General features: G+C 39.3%; 1 long non-coding RNA gene across 1 annotated transcript; it reads right to left on the bottom strand.

The window, feature by feature from the left end:
• Nucleotides 1–17,599: 17,599 nt before the first annotated feature.
• LOC138685841 (uncharacterized) lies at nt 17,600–18,250 on the bottom strand. Its single transcript, XR_011325223.1, has 2 exons — nt 18,100–18,250; nt 17,600–17,768 (listed from the first exon to the last, which is right to left on the bottom strand). It is a non-coding gene; the product is annotated as an uncharacterized lncRNA (long non-coding RNA).

The raw sequence follows: 18,250 nt of genomic DNA, 5'->3' as shown, positions 1-18,250 counted from the left end.
TAGAAGCCATTAATTTGCTATACTTGTCACTGATGGATCCTCCGATGCAGAAGTAGTTTCATCCAATTTCAAGAAAAATGTAGACAAACCAGAATCCAGAGGACTCTAACAGTACTAGAGGATTTCAACAGAAAAAGTGATGAAAAGATAAAAAAGACTGTACTAATTGGGTTTCTTTTCTCTGAAGAAGTGGAGGCTGCGAACAGATACGACAGTGATGTTACATTAAGTAAAAGAGCGCTATAAAAGGACAGTAATCAATAGCTTACAATGTCCACCATGAGAAAGAAAATTTGCAAACTTGGACTGGATATTAAGAAGAGCTGTCTGATAGACTATTCTGGCATTTCCCTCCTCTATCTAAAGAGATCTGGAATCTCCTCCCCTGAGGGCTTGTAATATCTTCCAGGGTGGCATGCTTGATCCTTTCCCAGTCTATGGAGATAAGTAACTGATCTTCTAAAATCCCTGTCAGCTCCGCACTTCTATGGTTTCTTATTGATGTAACATGTGGCTTTAATGGGACGCAGCTGCCTAAAAGCATTTTATGAGTTCTGGTAGCTAGCCAAAGGACTAATATATGGACCTCCAAATAGCAGGAACAGGACACAAGAGCTATTGTTTGTAGTCATATGGCTTTATTTGTACGTTACTTGGTTTGAAAAAAATTAAAACTTGCCTATTCACTTTTTGCTGATTCTGTCTGTTTAAGGCATACAAACTGGGGAAATAACATAATTAAAGCTCTTATTCTGAATTCAAAATTTCCAAATTGCTAAGTGCATCAGGGGGTCTCAGCACAGTGCAAAGAGGATTTGCTCTTAGGAATAGGCATAATCGCAACTTTGTTCCAATTAAAACATATTTGGGGGTTGTTGTTTCTCTCTGCTTACCATTACAATTACCATGATCTAATGGCAACTCAAGCTTCAGCATATTCTCCAAATTATAACCATTGCACTTCTTCATAAATTATAAAATCGCACACCTTCCATTTGTGGCAGAATTTGCTCTGATTTTGCAAGCAAAAGTATATGAGCACTGGCTGCTGCATCTAATGAAAACAAGGCTCATCATTAAGGCCTTCTCATGACAGGTCTGCAGTGATAAGTGTGAACAAGACTGTCTCACCAGATACTAACACATGACTACCGAAAGATATCACACTGGTAAACTTTGACTTTAAATGTAACTAACTTCATTCTTGAAATGCAGGTCTCATTTTAGGTTCCTATATAATTAGTGAAAAGAGGTGGGTCCTAAACTACAAACTAAACCCTTTCCACTGAGCAGACAACCAGAGACCATTCCTAACAGGCACCCAAGTTAGGTGCTTTACTTTAAAAGCATGAACCTTCCCTTTGGGTGCAAGGTGCCAGCATCAGGTAAAGAATATTATAATATGTGAGGATTTTGTTCTGCCAGGGAGCTCATTTTCTGCTCATTAATCAGGCAAAATCGTCTAATGGAAACAGATGTAAACCACCTAGTAACAAACAATAAGAATAAAGATCTAGGTAAACACTTGTAAAAAATTAGATACACAAAATGTTTCATTCTTCCAAGCAGATTCAAGAAGTAAAATAAAACTATATGCACACCTGACAATATTGTGAGGGGAAAAAAATAAAAAAGCACCATATTCCATATTTGCATATTCCATATTTTAATGTGCTTTAATTAAATACAGATCTTGTGGTTAAAAAGTACTGATCAGACACCATTCAAATTCACATGGTAGCTATACACAGCTTTTACACACCTTTAGGTAGTGTCTACAGGGAGAGTTTAGTGACTGCCAGTTTCACTCTTGGGTGCTGATCCACTGTCATCCACTCTGCATGCTTACTATAACATTGCTGGACTGTCTTCTGGAGAAAACCAACTAATTTCCTCCAAGACAAGAATTAAAAGAACATTATCAGAGTTGCAAAGTCAGAGGTTGAAAGTAAAGGAGCATCAAAGCTAGAACCAGTTGTCTTTATTGTTTCCATTTAGACATTTGCATTGCCAATTTGCTGCATACATCTTAACATCAATTTCATTTTCCTCTTGGTTCCAACTGAATAGCTCAGTTTTAGAAATTGTTTCTTTCATAATCTGTTCTAAAATCCAGCATACTATTTAGGTCAGAACAAGAGGCTTTTTGTCACCTTCTCCCCTCCACCTGTTTTAGATATAGATGTCCTATTTGGTAATTCTCTAGCAAAAGTACCAGCCAGTGTGATATATTTATTAAAATATTTTGCTGTTGGTCATACAATAACATTAAAAGAACTGTGACATGAACTTTCACAGAATATTAAATCCCCCTATTTTGTGCATGTGTTAGGCAACAAGAATATTTTCCGGATGTAAATAAGCAAGCCTAGAATTAAGGCTGCACGGGACATTTTATCTCTGGAATCTACTCATTCTGAGTTTCTGACACTGCAGAATTGCTAATGCATTTAAAGTGGATGTTGTGTGCAGGGTTTTTTTGGTTTGAAAAACAAACTAATATCCTTCTTTTTGCAAAACTGAATTATGTGTTGCTTTCTGACACTCTCAATTCATGTGATGAACTCAGAACTGCGGATCCACCACAAAACCATCTTCTGTCCCTTCTCTTACAGACTTTCTCAGGCTGGGGCTTCCTCACACATAACTCTTCCCATTTTGTTTTTCTTAGCCAGTTTTGGTCTTTACTGCTTAGCCTTCTGATATCAGAGTTCATCTTCTCATAGACACCAGAGTGGAACATTTTTTTCACCTTTCCAGTCCCTCCCGCAGGAAACACCTGCTTAGGCTATATGGCCCACCAGTCCCATTTCTTCTGTTCAAGCCTTGTAAAATAGCCTCTGGCTATCTACGCCTTAACTCCCTTCCTCATTCCTTACCCTAATCCCTTTGTCCAGCTGATTCTGCCTGCTAAATCCTGGGGGTTTTACCCAGCCAAGTAACCCCAATACCCAGTTTCCACTGCCCCATAAGCCTCCAGTCCCTGTATTTCACGGTCTTCTACAACCAGATCCCTTGTCCCAGTCTCTTGCCTTGGTCCCTGGGCCAAGGTCAGGCTCTCTTCTGTTGTTCTTTCCAATTTTATAATTTTTAGATTACCGTTTTATAAAACATAGGCAACGAAGAGAAAGAGCCCATGGTCTTCATAGTAATGTCCAGAGCCAGCGTAGCCAGCAGCGCTCCAGAACTTCGGTTACAGCAGAGGTCTGCTCAGCCCTGCACTGTCCCAGCCTGGGCACACAGAGATAAACTTTAGGGAATAACGCTGAAAACATCTAGCAAGCATAAGCATTTTTGAATTATGCATTCTTTAAGCAGCTTACAGCTTTGCCAGATTTGGGTTGATTTCAGAGATAAAAGCTGTCCTTTAGCCAATGGCCACTTCTCTTCCAAGTGTCAAGTCTCCTCTCAGAAAGCACAGATGCACTCAGGCAAGAAAGTTTCCTTTAATGAGGGCCAAACAGGACTTGAAAATACCTTTGGCAGCCCACACAGTATACGTGAAAAAATCCATCAGGGTCCACATTTTCTACATTAATGCAAAGCCTACGCTGACTCTCCTCCCACTAATGAGATCATGAAACGATGACCTGCAGATCAAAGATCCCACAGCTACATTTAGAGTTCCACAAAGAAGATAATATCTTCACTGTGCAAAACAATTTCTCTGGTCTTAGTAAAAAAAAAAAAGTTGGGGGACTAATTTTGATTCATTTCTACATCAAGCATTTCAGCTAGAATTTTCCCAAAAGACCTGCGTTAGTCATGCACCCCAGCATAAGGAGAAGTCAGATTTCAACTTGGACAGTTATAGTTTGACTACATTATAAGCATCTGAAAACAAAGTCCATAATGGGAAGTGTCAGGCAACTTTAATAATAGGTGGGGCTGATACAACCACTTTATCATCGGGAAACACACTACATATGCAGGGAGATCAGCCGTAAAATAACCTCCTTCCCGTTATTGCCCTGCAGATCCAGTAGCTCCCACACTTCAAGACACTTGAATTTTGGCAGCCCACTGACTAACAGCCAGAAGCACAATTTCAAGCTGATGATAAAACACGAGCCTCTCAAAACAACTCGTAACGGCTTTTCCAGCTTGTGATTTTCAATGGGTGAAATTCACAGTAGTTGTACACTTGCTACTACATTAAATGTTCTAAGTCATCAGTAATTTCTAGAAATTTCTCCAAACCTAAACGTGTAGCTGGTAGAAATTTTCTGATATACTCAATAAACACACTTTGAATCTAGACAATAGTTATTATGCATTACTAAGGGCAAAGTTAGCTCATAGTAGTTCCCCAACACAGTCCACAATGTAAAAGACTATTTTGATGCCAATGGGCATTTCTTCATTTCTGCAACATGGAACTTCACAGGGAGCTGTGCACAATGTATTTTGCTTGGAGTACAGTAGATAAGCTGTCATTGCTGCTTTGGGAAAAGGGCACCCTACATCGTACTGATTATTGCTCCAGAAGCCAATTCTCCCAAAAGCAGGCTGAGACAGAGTACTGCTCTCATAGTCTAGAACACAAACGCACAATAGGTGCAGCACAGAAAAATGTACATCAGCTTACTATACATAGAAATATAGACATGCAATTAAGTCACAACAATATGAATCAAACCAGAAAAACAAACAAACAAACAAAAAATTAATTACCTACTTTGACAGATTCATACCTGCAGTCTTCTCATTTTAAAGCAAAAGGCCAGGAGAGAGAATATTCAAATTTCTTGCCCATTTGGGTGGCTTCTTTGCACATGTTCCTGAATTTTCAGCTATGATGAGATCCGCTCATTGGCAGTCACCAAGAGGCTGATATGACCATGAAATGAGGAAACACAGTGAATGAAAAATAAGGTACTAGCACCACCATTTGCTGAGGGCTGGAAAAACTAGCAGAAACTTTAAGAGACCATGTAGACCTATTTCTATAATGATAGCTACTTTTAACTCACTTACCATTGCTGCTATTGGAGATGCTTGATCAAAACATGTTTTCAGCATTAATTACTTGCCAGGAAAATTTTAATGAAGTCCAGATGATGATTTTTATTCCCAGCACTATAAATCTTCATGGGTAGAAACAGTTTCATACAAGGCGGGGGGCGGGGGGGTAGTTATTTCAGTTAAACAAAAATCTTACTGAGAGCTAACCATGTACTGGAAATGAACATACAGTGGCTGGCAGAGGTGGACTGAAACAGTTTACAACAATTACTCTGCCACTGGAAAACACATATTTCATTGTTGCCCCTTGCCCTCCCAACACTAAGAAATACGGGGTTTCTGTAAGGAGACCCTGGAAGGGATGAGCTGTCCTCCGCCAGTGGGGCCCTTCCCTGCTGTCACATGATGTTTCCATTTCTGCCTCCTGTTTCCTGAAGCAATTTAAGTTTGCTTCTAAGAAAGAGGAGATCTGTGAAGCAGAAAAGTAGCGCAGATCTTATTTAAGCAATTTAAAGGAGCACAGTCTGATTTTAAACGTTACTTGTTAAGAAGCAGATTTCGACACCTGTATTGCAAAGTGCAAATGAGATCAAATTTGATATAGACTTTTAAAATCGAATTTGCTTCTGCCTTCTCTGCTGTCTGGTAGTTTCATTTTGCTCCTCTCGAGCAACAGATGTAGCTGTTATAGGTGACAACCACCAAATCAGCTCATAAAACTGGATGCATTAAACCTTTCACTGTTTCAAGGAAAAGCTACTGTGGAGGGGAAATGCTTTAATGGGGGACAAAACCAGCTCTACAATTACTATGGTTTTACAAAATTAATAGAAACATTGCTATTGCAGTAATATGTTGATAAACTTTTCTGTTATCAAGACATTACTGTTGGCCCAAACGACCTAGTAAATGCCCCTTTTACAAAGTTTTTGAAGTTAAATTTTTAATTTTTTACTCCGGTTCCTCCTTTCCTTATTAAAATAAAATAAAGATTTTCATTAGATTTAGATCTGTCAAAAGGATAAAGAGCAGGAAATAGCTATTCTACCTCATAACAATATTATCTGATATCTGCTCAATGCAAAGTAAGTTCAGAAGGGGATGAGGAAGAAAAACTAAATTATATCTTCCACCACTTTTTAACTCTTTCCTGAAAACTATTTAGACTAGGCTCACCACCCCAAGATTATTGTTGCAGATCTGTAGTTTAACTTCTTCCTCTGCCAAGTCTTTCCACAAAGAGTACACTTTTATCATCCAAAATCTTCAAAGAACAGATTCCTGAAGCTACCGGCTGGGCTAAGAGCCACGTACCAGTGTGGATCCCAATTCTCCAGCATCTGAAGATCCCTAAACAAACAATTTCTTACTGTCAGAGCCTCAATTTACTTGGGTTAAGAAAGCATCATCTACATTTTTTTTCTAATAGACAGAATTGAGACATAAAATAAGTGCATGTTAGGTGATGCAGAACAAAGATGAGAAAAAAGTTCTTTAAAGAGAACTATTAATTATGGCCTCCTATTTGGCTGGTGCTACCCAGCATAACCCTACGGAAATTAACAGAAACCACTTTGATGTGCACAAATTGAGGCCTTTGCACTAGATACACAAAAGGACACAGAAAAATATTTATATTGTTTGTATATAGACACAATGAAAGAAAACTTGAAAGCACAGGCCAATTTTTTTAAAATAGATTTTTTGGATCAGATAATTTCAAGTATTCCATATCTGCTATCAAACTTGTGCAGTTCCATAGCATCAAACTGGATTTAAAGCTATTGCCGACTTCTCCTCAGAAATTTTCTCCACCTCAGATTTCTCTGTACTGTGTAATCACTTCTAAAGCCACCTTAAAAACCATCCATTTCTTGGAGAAGTATTGTCAGCACTTGTCAGACTCCCGTTTGTCATGAACTGTTTCAATACACAAAACGCGTTTTCCATTTTAGTATCGTCCCATTTCTTCTGATTCTGTTGTCTGAGCAGTTATTCTTCTCTTAGATATTTCTGACTCAGAAATTGTATTCACACAGTTCAAACCAACTTAAATCATAAAGAATTGCTGCATGCTTTCAATTGTATGTTGATTTCACATCCTCACTATGAATGACCTTCATTTTCCTCAAAGTGTAGGAAAGTCCTCAAACCACATTTCTCAAATGCTTTCAGAAATTTTCATCCCCCTGCCCCAAGTCACAGCTGACAGCCATATTTGTCAAACTCTTTAATCTTTCCCAAATTCATTGTTTTTTGCATCATAGGTAAGCGTATCCAGACCAGACTCATTTCAACTGTGACTACACCATGCAGGCAGCTGATAATCAGTCTTCCTGCTCTATGGTTTCACATATACACATACATACATATATATATTCTCCAAGTAGGCAGAACACAGACAAACATGGTATAGCGGTGTCTTTTTTATGTTTCTTCTCTTTTAGATTGTTTCTGTAGTTCTTTCTGCTCTTCAACAACAGCACCCTGACTGAAGACTAACATATCTAACTACATTGAAGTATAGGTCAGCTCTGGAAAACACATTGTAAAACTGCTCAGAGTATATGCACGAAAGATACGGGGGCCATGAAACAGAAAACCAGGAGTGAAGTCCAGGGTTTGTAAATGACCATACTCCATACCATCAGCAGGCAGTAATATTTTTTGAGGCCTGGCCAAAATTGTTTGTTTCTTGTCCCTTTCTAGGTTCAGGAAAGTGTGCAACAGCCATCACCACTCTTACACACACACACGCACTCAGAAGGAAATCAGAATTTGGGCTAAAAAAATGTGTCATTAGGAGCTTCTGCACTGTTGCTATTTTTTCTTTTTCACTTCAGGAATTTTTGTTCCTGAACCTCCAGGACTGGCACAGGAGATATGATTGCAATTGGGAAGCCGCATTAGTCCGAGGACCCAACTTCTTTTAGGTGGACCAGGGTGACCAAGCCCTTCCTTCACAGCCGCGTGGGACGAGTCCTCATGGGACAGGAATCAGGGTGCCCACATTCAGCTTTTCTCCCCACATGCCCTTGGTGACACTAAGGACAAACATGGGAAAGAAAGGAAGAAAGATGGCACGAAACCCCAAAGGTCTATCAGGCAGTGGAAAACTGGGCTAAAGCAAGCTGCCAGACACACATGTCCTCTGTCTTCTCCTGGGACGTTGAAATGAAGAGATTGATGTGCTGGCTAAAACTGTAGGCTTTAGGCCCCAAAATACTGCCAGCTTGACTCCTGTCAAACCACTTTCAAGAAGCTGACATCTCCTTAGATAAAACTGTAGCTTCCCACACACTATTCTCAGTGCCACATATATGTATACAAGTACAGCCAATATGTGCGTATATACTCATGTATGCATTCATAGCACATTGTCACTATATAAATGGGAAAAATACCCCTTGCTTGTTTGGCAGCCTACAGGTATCAACATCTTCTCGAGAGTAATGATGACATTAGTGATGATTCTGCTCACAAGCAAGCAGATAAACCAGAAATACTTCTGTTGGTCTCCAGCTTAATGTGGGAACAGAAGTAGAAAACAAAACAAGCATAAAATTGGGATTTAACAAATGACAATAAACTTGTATTTTCAAGCTGCTGAAGCTGGCACCATTTGAGCAATGGAAGAATTAGCAGGCGTTTTCAGTAATCATATTTATGTACAGGAATCATGTAAGCACATATATTCAGCATTATTACTGAGGATTATTGTGCAGTGCTTTCACACTGTGTTTATGTAATTTATTCTGTGAAGCCAGACATGAAATTCCCATCTCTATTAAAAGATGATTATATCCTATCTTAAAGGCAGAGTAAATCTTCAATCCTTAAAGATCTTTGTAAAATCATGACAGTGATTTTCCCTTTTATTTGAAAGGGAGAGCATGGATATAAAAAAAATATTCCATATAAGAGAAACGACTGCAGATAATGGATGCCGGAACTGTGGAAAGCGAGAGGAAAAAAGACATGGCTAAAGACACCCGCAGCTTAGCAGAGAGCGCAGCTTCACTCTTTCAAATAAAGAATGTACATTTCTGGTACTTTATAAAAGAAAAATGGATGTTAAAAGAATAAATACATAATTTACCTATTAAGGCAGAACCTCTAGTTTGCGTGATAGTTTTACTGGGAGCTGTGGGTTCCTGAAACTTCTACAAAAACAAGAGCTACATACATCTTGAAATACTATTTGTTCCCTGGTATGAGGAATGCTGCAACAAACACAAAATACTGCCTCAGGGCAGACATGGCATGGAGAGATTTAGATCAGCACGGTGATGCAACCATTCAAGCTGATTCTGGAGTTAAACATGTGTCCAGCTGATGGTATCGCATCGCAGGCAATCACATTTAGAGGATGACTTTGTTTTAATTCTTTTCTTAAAAGGGATATAAGCAAGACTGTGATAAATAAATCAACTCCTAACCAAGAACATGAGGCAGTTTCTTTGTACTGATAAGTTATTCCTGTGCAAAATTCCCCACGTAGGAAAGTTACTCTAACAAACGTCCCCCGCCTGTGGCACCCAGCACTGGCCCTTTCCTTCGGTAAGCACCAGCCATGAGGGGTTATCGATCATCCCACAGTGATGTTTTCTAGGCCAGTCCTCTATAGAGAGTTAAACCACTCTAAAAGCTTTTCAAATTTAGGTAAACAAGAAGTAGGTAAAGTTTTCTTCTACAACATGAAATGTAAATCTCTACATAAAATAATTGCCTGTCTTAGGAATAGTCTCCATACTCCTCTTTTCTGCCCCAGTCAGTTTTATTCAGTCAGTTTAACTCTTGGGAAAAGTTGTTTGACTAAAGTAAAAGTAAACAACATTTTAAAGGGGTTAAAACATATCATTTTATTTAAACCAAGTCTGTGCTGTCAAGATACCCAAAGAACCCCCAATGAACAAGAAGTATCACTAGGAAAGGTGATATTAATATTTCTGCCATAAAATTTCATTAAAGGTTTTGTAATTGATGCACAACAGATGCATCTATGAAAATAGTGTATTTTCCTTTCAAAACAACAAGTGAACTTATGACTGCCCACATCACTTAGTTTGTGTACTGACAGACTGGGTTTTCAATAGTTGACCTTTATCAGATTGGCTGACTGACAGCAATTTCGTCGGTCATTCTGTTAAAGGCAAATGTGTATTTCTTGGCCCCAGAATAAAAATGTTAATTAGTTAGGAGTACATCAGGCCCTGTTTGAGTTCAATACCCTTTTGTTGTTGTTATTGCTAGAATCAAGTTTCTTTATCTTGGTACTTAGCTAAATTACTAGCAACAAAATTAAAGTAAATTTAAATCAATAATTGCCTTCAGAAAATTTATACCAACGCTATAAATATAACCCAGTCCTATAGGCTATTTCCAACAGGGACTAAAAAACGCAGGCTACTCAAAGAAAATTTCTACTCCACTAATAACTGGGCTATTCTTATTAATTAGTTTCTTAGCACAAAGAACAAGACTCTACAACTGAACGCTTTGCAGTGCCTACATTGATACGTAACATGGTTTAATGTTTTCATCAGGTTAAGCTCACCTGGCCTTAAACAGGGCGAATTCTGATATCCTTGGGATTGAATGCCTTCAGTTCTTCAGGATGTTGCTCTTTCCAGAGGTACACGCACTAAGTGGCCAGCCACTGCGGGCTAACGATGCTGGACTTGCTTCTTTGCATCCAACAGATGATCTAAACCAAATGGCAGTGGAAAAAGCAGCTAGTTGATATATCATGTAAAACACTGATCCTGTAGTTCTGTGACAGCAACCAACTGACTGAATTAGTTCAGCAACCTTTTGAAGCGCCAACTGAGCATCCTCGGGAGTGCCAACATGAGACTGTTAGGCAACAGCCTCCAAGTCTCACTGCGTGAGAGCAACAGCGCCGGTAGCGTTTTGTCTCCCGATTCTTTTGGCTGTTCTTTATTTATACTGTCAGTATTTTCCCATCAGTTGTTCTGAATTTGCATGGTGTCACTGACAGCTGCTGCCTGCTTCCTAAATAATAGCATCGTGTTGACTTCATACCTGTTAGCTGGTTTATTGGAGTTGAATATTCCCACAAATGTGTGCATCATCTCTGAAAACATATCAGGTGAAAGAGTTCTCAGGCTTTTTCCTACACAGCCAACTCCTAAATTGTATTATGCACTGGCACTCATCTTCCTACATTATTTCTTACATTAGTAGCACGTTTCCCTGTTTCACAATAGCTTTTCATGCTAGCCTAGCCAGTAAATTATAACAACTGCAGTAAGTACCTATTTTAGTTTCCTGCTAGTATTTAGTAACAGACTAAAATGTACAAGTACACATATAATGTAATATGTTAAAGAAACTGCACTTGAAAATTTAAGGGATTTTGTATTTCACTTATTTTGGACTACCTAGACTTCTGAGCAGAGGAAAGAACACTTAGAAGCAGTTAAATAAGAAATTCCACAATAGCCAAAGTATTTAACTTATTGCTAAAATATAATTTCCTTCATTTTTAATTTGTCAGCTTGTTTGGGGGCTCTTTAAAAAGCTGAAGTATTATTCTGTTATGGGTAAGATTTTTAAAATAACTATAAATAAAATACAGAACCATAGCTTCTAACTGCAAAACTGAGGATAGAAACAATATGGCAAAATACTGCCGTAGCTATTTATATTTTTGAAAATATCACCAACCTTAGACAGACCTCTAATACATAATTATGTACTTCTGGATGGAAAAAAAACTGAAATCCATCTACTCCAGTCTCCTTCTTGTGACAGGAATGACCACATTCTCTCCAGGCATGTACACATCTGTCCCACTGATAGTCCTGTCACATCTTGATCACAGCCACTACCACGAATTCATGTGAGAGATTTTCCCAGCCAAGTGACCATTTCGGTAAATAAGCCCCTCCTTTTCTGCCTGTTTGTTACTGGCCTACCAGTATGCTCTTTACCAATCTTTTTGCAAGCTGTTAGCATTCCTCTACTACTAGTCTTTTAAAAAGAAACAAGAATTGAACATTACCGAATGAATTGCCTCCAGTGGGAGGATGAAAGCATTTTAAGGCACCACAAATTACTGACAAATGTCCTTTGTTTCAAGCAGGCATTTCATCTGGATTTCAAGAATAATAAACCACCATATAATTGATTTTAGATGTGAATTGACTATAACTGAGTTTGATAGCGCAAACGTCACCTTATCCTATGTGATAAGCACACATCTCAGTCTCATGACTGGGAATCGTTACATATTAGAAAACAATGACCATCACGTGACTGGATGTATATAAGGAATAGACATTCTATCCCTGTGGAGACTTCAGTAATTCGGGTGGGTCTTCTACACCAGCATCACTTCATCACTTTGCAACCTGGCCCCACTCCCTCATTGCACACCTTTAAGCCACCAGTGTCCTGATCCCTCAGGCCAACCGTTCTCACCCACCCCACAGCCCTTCCGAGAGGAACCAGTATTCACTTACCTCCGGCTCGCTGATACTTCGGGGCTTTTACAACTCTGCCTTTTTTTATAGGCATATTTGGGGGTGAAAGATGTAACCCCTTCTTTAAATGGAAGATGTTGGGCCTTTTGCATTTTTTTCAGAGCTCATGTATTAAAGTTATGTTGCTTTTCATGTGGAACTGTGAAGAAGAACATGCCCAGCTGGAAAATCATGGTAAACTTCCAGGAGAGACAAAACCAAGTATACTCGGAGGTAATCAGAAGATTTGGGATTTTGATATTTTGACTACTCTTGATTATAAACTCAAAGTCCCCTGATGTAGGTTACAAGCAGGTTGCTCCAGCTAAGACCGTCCCACACAGGGGAGTTTTCTCTTCGCTCCCAGCGTGTCATGCAGTAGCACTGGCTGCCGAAGTGGCCGCATCCTGGCATGGGAGCAAGGCTCACCTGCGCTGCAAGGCTGGGCTCACCTGCGCTGCCCTCCTTCCAGCCCAGAGCATCTTTCCCTTCTCGCCGAAGATCAGGTCCCCTTGCCTTTCATCTCCCCTAATGCATTTTGCTTTTACTCCCTCACTCTCCTCTTCTGGTTCTTTTATACAGGGCTCCTTGGCCCATTAGCATCTGGTCATTAATTGCTGCCTGGATTAACCCCTTCTTTGCTGGACATTGCCTGAAAACTCCACTATGAAATGTAAATTTGCTTCTGCTTCCTCCAAGGGCACTTCCACGTATAAATATGAAGCTTTCCAAAATTTTCTGAAGACTATTTTCTGATTTAAGAATGCCTGTAATTTTTTTCCTGGTATTCATCTGATAACTCCTTATATAAGCTTGTGCTAGTTTCAGATGTATTGCAGACTCTTTACACTTACCAATGCTTACTGAGTCACTTTTTACATGGTATGGCACTCACCAGTACATATCTGCTTTTTTAGATGTTATATTTCTCTATCATTTGTTCTCCAAATTTCTTGCCTGTAACAAAAAAATAAAACCTCTTTTCACTAAACTGTGAATCCTGTTTTGGTTTTCTTCTCTTAGAAGCATAAATACCACTTTTTTTATAAACTGGATTTTATCATATCTCCTGCTTATATTTCTAATTCTTCTGGGCCTACTGATGTCAATAAACAACCCCTATTTAAGATTATTTACAAAGATTTGTGACAATGATATTCAGATATTTTACGAGGGAGGGTGAAAGCAATATTAAAATTGCTAAGTGCAATCCTTGCATAATTCCAATCCCCTTTCTACATGGTCTACCAAACAGACTGCAGTTTAAATGACGGCATTCAGACTGCAACTGAGCTGAACTGCTTTTCGTATGTTTCTTCAAGAAATGCATCTTGTTTCAGTGAAGCAAACATGTAGTTCCTTTAGCACTTGTTAAACTGGAAGTTTTACTGTACTGCAGGAAGATGTGTGCTTTGTAATAATTTCATATTGGGAAATGCAGCTGAAAAAGGAGGCCAGGAAAAGCAGTGAAGTGTCAGGTCCAGATGCAGCACAGATGTGTGGCTCGGCACCAGGACAGAATCAGAGGATGCAGCAATCCATCCGCCTTGGACTTTGCTGCATTTTTCAGCAAGTTACTTCACGTTGTTGTAGTTTCTCTGTCTGTAAAGACAGAAACAATGGGCCAGCAGTCCTTTGTCAAGCACTTTGAGATCCTGCCATAGAAAATACTATGTCAGAGCATAGTCTTATTAATAATAATTAATAAATCACACATAATTATTAATGATTTATTTTACTGCAATTTAATATAGTCTAATTATATTTGTAGCTATTAGTAAGTTATTGTTAAAACATTTGCAAAGAAATGTGTTTATTAGAAATAAGTCAGCATTATCATTTTGTTATCACCATCAATATTACTATTATTTGGTGGACAACGGTGTGTATTTTCTGTTCATCACATCATAGTATTTTTGTATTCTGACACTTTTCTTTACAATGTTAATTTAATTTACATATGGGCAATGGTGCTAAACCTGCACTTAAGGTCTGCCGGATAGGCACTGATTAAAGGAGTGCATTTCCATGGTGTTCATTAGTTAGAGTTGCTCTTGCAGTAGGTTCTCAAAAAGTAATCAAGGTGGTTAAAAGGAAATATTGGTTGGTGTCATACCCAAGTCCCTTGTAAACCTTTATTCTTCTCCAGGAACACAATTCCAGCTCCCCAAAGCACATGAAGGAATGGCAGAGGTTTGGGCAGCTGCGCCGCTGCTGCAATTTTTCAACCACATGATATCATATGAACATGTTCTCACATGTTTCACTCACATGATAACATACGAATGTTATAATGAGAAAACTTTTTCCATTTAACATTGAATAACGAGGTCACTAACCTGTGCCTAGCTGAGAAACAGCAGAGTGGTAAAACCAAAGAAGTGTTAACTTCTGACTACAATCCTAAGACCGGCATATTCTTATTTGTGAAATATTTATTTAAAGTGCACTGTGTTGAGAAATTTATTCTCCAGGGTAGCTCAATTTGCCATTGAAAGTATGTGGTCATCTGTAAGAGGCTTTTCAGAACAGCCTAAGTGAGGATTCTTTTAACATTAAAAGATTGCAATTTGGGGGTGTGAAAATCATAATCCATCTTAGAAATAAATGTCATTACAGTTTATTGTAAGCTAAAAGCAAAACTAGAAGCAAATAACATAGAATGATATTTCCAAATTTTTCTAAAGAAAAAATTCAACAAATTATAGGGAGTCTTTTATGTAACTAAATATAAAATCACAATACTCTAGTGCTTCATCTATGAAAATTTTAAAGAACTTTCTAAAGGTGGGTGGGCAACTGTAATTACTTTCCTTTTAAACAGAGAATAAAAACTTCAGTGCTTAACCCTTCCAGAACTGGAGCCTTGGACCATAAAGCAGACAGGAATGTCCTCCTGTTATAAAAAAAATACATTTTTCTCTGTCAAAAAAATAGCTTGCAAATGTATTTTGGGGGTTTAACTATGACAGAGATAAAGGCCAGAGTACATAAAAAAAACCAAACATACTCTTACACATTCTAAAATGTAAAGTAATTCTGATATTCACAGAGCTTTGCAGAATCTGATTTATACAAGTGCTAAGTCATAAAACATTTTTGTAACTAAATAGCTGGCAAACTTGCAGGATTTGGGATGGCAAGGGGGACATATCTAGTTACTAGAGCACTGGGATTTGTAAAATGGAACAATAAAATATTTGACATTCATGAAACGTTCCTTTTCAAAACAGCAGTGCAAACAGTAATTGTATATTGTATGAACTACACCACTGATGCCATTAAGGACGTGTGGCAATCACCAGCAATTTTTTCTTCCTGTAAGAAGCATTAATTTATTAAATTTACTAGGTTTTTTTGTTCAGTAGAGTCTTTGTGGTGGTACAACTATAATTATCTTTCACTGAATACACATAGAAAAGACTTTAAAAATCCTGTTTCGTTTAGAAACTATTAAACAAATTTCTAGAGACAGGATTCTCAGCTGCTATCCAAAGCTGCAGTCCCTCCAACCTTCTGGGTTTAATAACATACCAAACAGAGAACCTGCGATGAAGTGTTTCATCCAGCCAAAGTTAGGCAAACTCACCAAACACTGGTCACAAGTCAAAAGTGACGTCATTCTACTCTCGCTTCTCCCCACCTTCTCCTGCCACTGGAACAGGGAAGGGCTGGACACTCTGCCAACGGGAAAAGTGACTTTTCTTCATGATAACTCTTCTTCATGGAAAAGACCACCTTCTGAACATTTTGCAGTTCTCCAAATAGGTTCATTGGTATTTTAGCTGTGTCCTTGGGAGACTCATCTCCTGCAAGGGCCAAGCTGTGGAGGGCAGGCGGGGACCGAAAGCCTTGCTGGGGAGAGTCAAGCCACAGCACCCTGCTACCATGAGGTGAAACTGTAGCTTAGTCATCTGTTTAGTATTAATGGCTGAAAGGCTTCTGATGGTGGCAGTGAGAAATGGGAGGGATTTCCCATTGATTTCTCACTTTCTCAAAATAAAACAGCAGTTGCCATTACAGTAAGCAAGAAGCTGAAAAGTGTTAGGTGAGAGAAACAGAATTATTTCTGGCTTAGGAATTCCTACATTTCAAAAACTTATTCTTCACCCTTGCATTTAGACCATTTTCAAACCAACTTTTTCTTCATACTTTTTTTTCCCCCTCATTTTGACAATATTGCTGAAGTCTGCCAGAGGCAGGAAGCAGATTATTTTAGTTTTGGTTGTATCTGGTTTTCAAACTTGTGTCCCTGAGTTTCAGAGGATATTCACCCTCATAACTCCAACTGATCTTTAACAGCCATTCTGCATTCTCTGCACCTCCAAAACCCAGATATTACAGCCCTTCCCATATGCAGAACACATGTACATAAACACAGTGGAAGAACTTCACAGAGACTGCATGCCCAGCCTCCTGCTGGTGTGAAATGCTGGGAGTAGTGCTGTTCGTGCAAACAGATTTGACTCAAGACAGTCCTGTGAGAGGTGGACGAGGAAGCAAACAGCACTTGCCAAACAGTAGTCTGGTGGCATGCACCACTGCTAGAAGGCATTTGTACAGACCGCAGTGATGCACACAAAGCAAGAGAGTCCCCGCACAACAGAACACTGTTTTGCATAGTTTTTTCCATCCTATGTCACCTTGTTTCCTCCCACTCTTTCTCCTTCATTCAGACATGTGAATGCTCATTTTCTCATACCGTTCTGGGTTTTCCCCTTACTGGACCCAACAGTCTCAGGCTCAGTCTCCCTCCCTTGGCTTCCCCCCTGTCCTTCATCCTGGTCTGTGACTAGGAAGCTCTGAACTGCTCCATCCTCACTGCTACCCACTGTTGGCTTCCCAAGCTTCAGCTCTCCCGAATGCTCGTTCCCACATCCCTACCCAGCTACTTGCACCTCTTGGTTTTTTTTCCTCACAGCCCACCTTTCCTGTATCTCTCCCATGTAACTTCCTTTCTCTTCCCTTCCCTGTGAAACCCGCCATAACTAGCTCCTTCCCGAGTCTGCCTCTTTTCCCTTGTGACTTTGAGCCCGACCATTCCTTCCACTCCCACTTGTCTCTAGTGAAAAGAGCACTGGGAGCAGAGAGATGTGTCAACCTTTGCTCCAGCCCAGAGCAGCCAGGAACACTTGTTATAAAGAAGGTCATTTTTTACTCTGGCCTGAATTGCTCCAAGTTGCCAGATTTTTATTTATGGATATAGGCAAATTATGGGTTTTCCATTAGCCTTGTTCTTAGGAAGGACTGAACCATTTTGGCTTGAATTTTCAAATGAATAAATTCTGTCAGCTGGCATGGAAGACTTCACTCCTCCTGTAAATAAAAGCAAAGCATCACATTACATTACAGGCAATGACACTAGTGCTACAGACACATATATAAACTAGACTTCCAAACCAGTCAAGAATTTCTTAGGAAAACCACAGAGGGAACATTTCTGGAGAAATACAATCTCTTCTTTGACTTTCAGGCCAGGAAGCCACTATAAAGAACTATATTAGAAGTATTTGAAAGCACACTGCTTAAGAATAAAAAAGCTGTTATAAAAAACGGTTATCCTAACTGGGGGGATTTTGGATCTCTGTCACTTGCTGGCGCAGGCACTGCCATTCGTAGAGCTTCATGAGAGTGAAGGGAAGCTTACCTGCCTCCATTTGAAAACCAGCTGGGCAGCAGTCCTCAGGCACTTCATCAGCCCTTCTTCCTGCTCCAGCTTCCCTTTTTACCTCTACATCACGGGCAGAATTCCAAGGGCAACTAGCTCCTCTTGTTTCTATCCTGAAGCTCATCCACAA

This window comes from Haliaeetus albicilla, chromosome 7 (assembly GCF_947461875.1).
Source record: "Haliaeetus albicilla chromosome 7, bHalAlb1.1, whole genome shotgun sequence".
Lineage (NCBI taxonomy): Eukaryota > Metazoa > Chordata > Aves > Accipitriformes > Accipitridae > Haliaeetus > Haliaeetus albicilla.
Note: the sequence above shows the minus strand (reverse complement) of the source record. Positions and strands in the feature narration are given on the sequence as shown.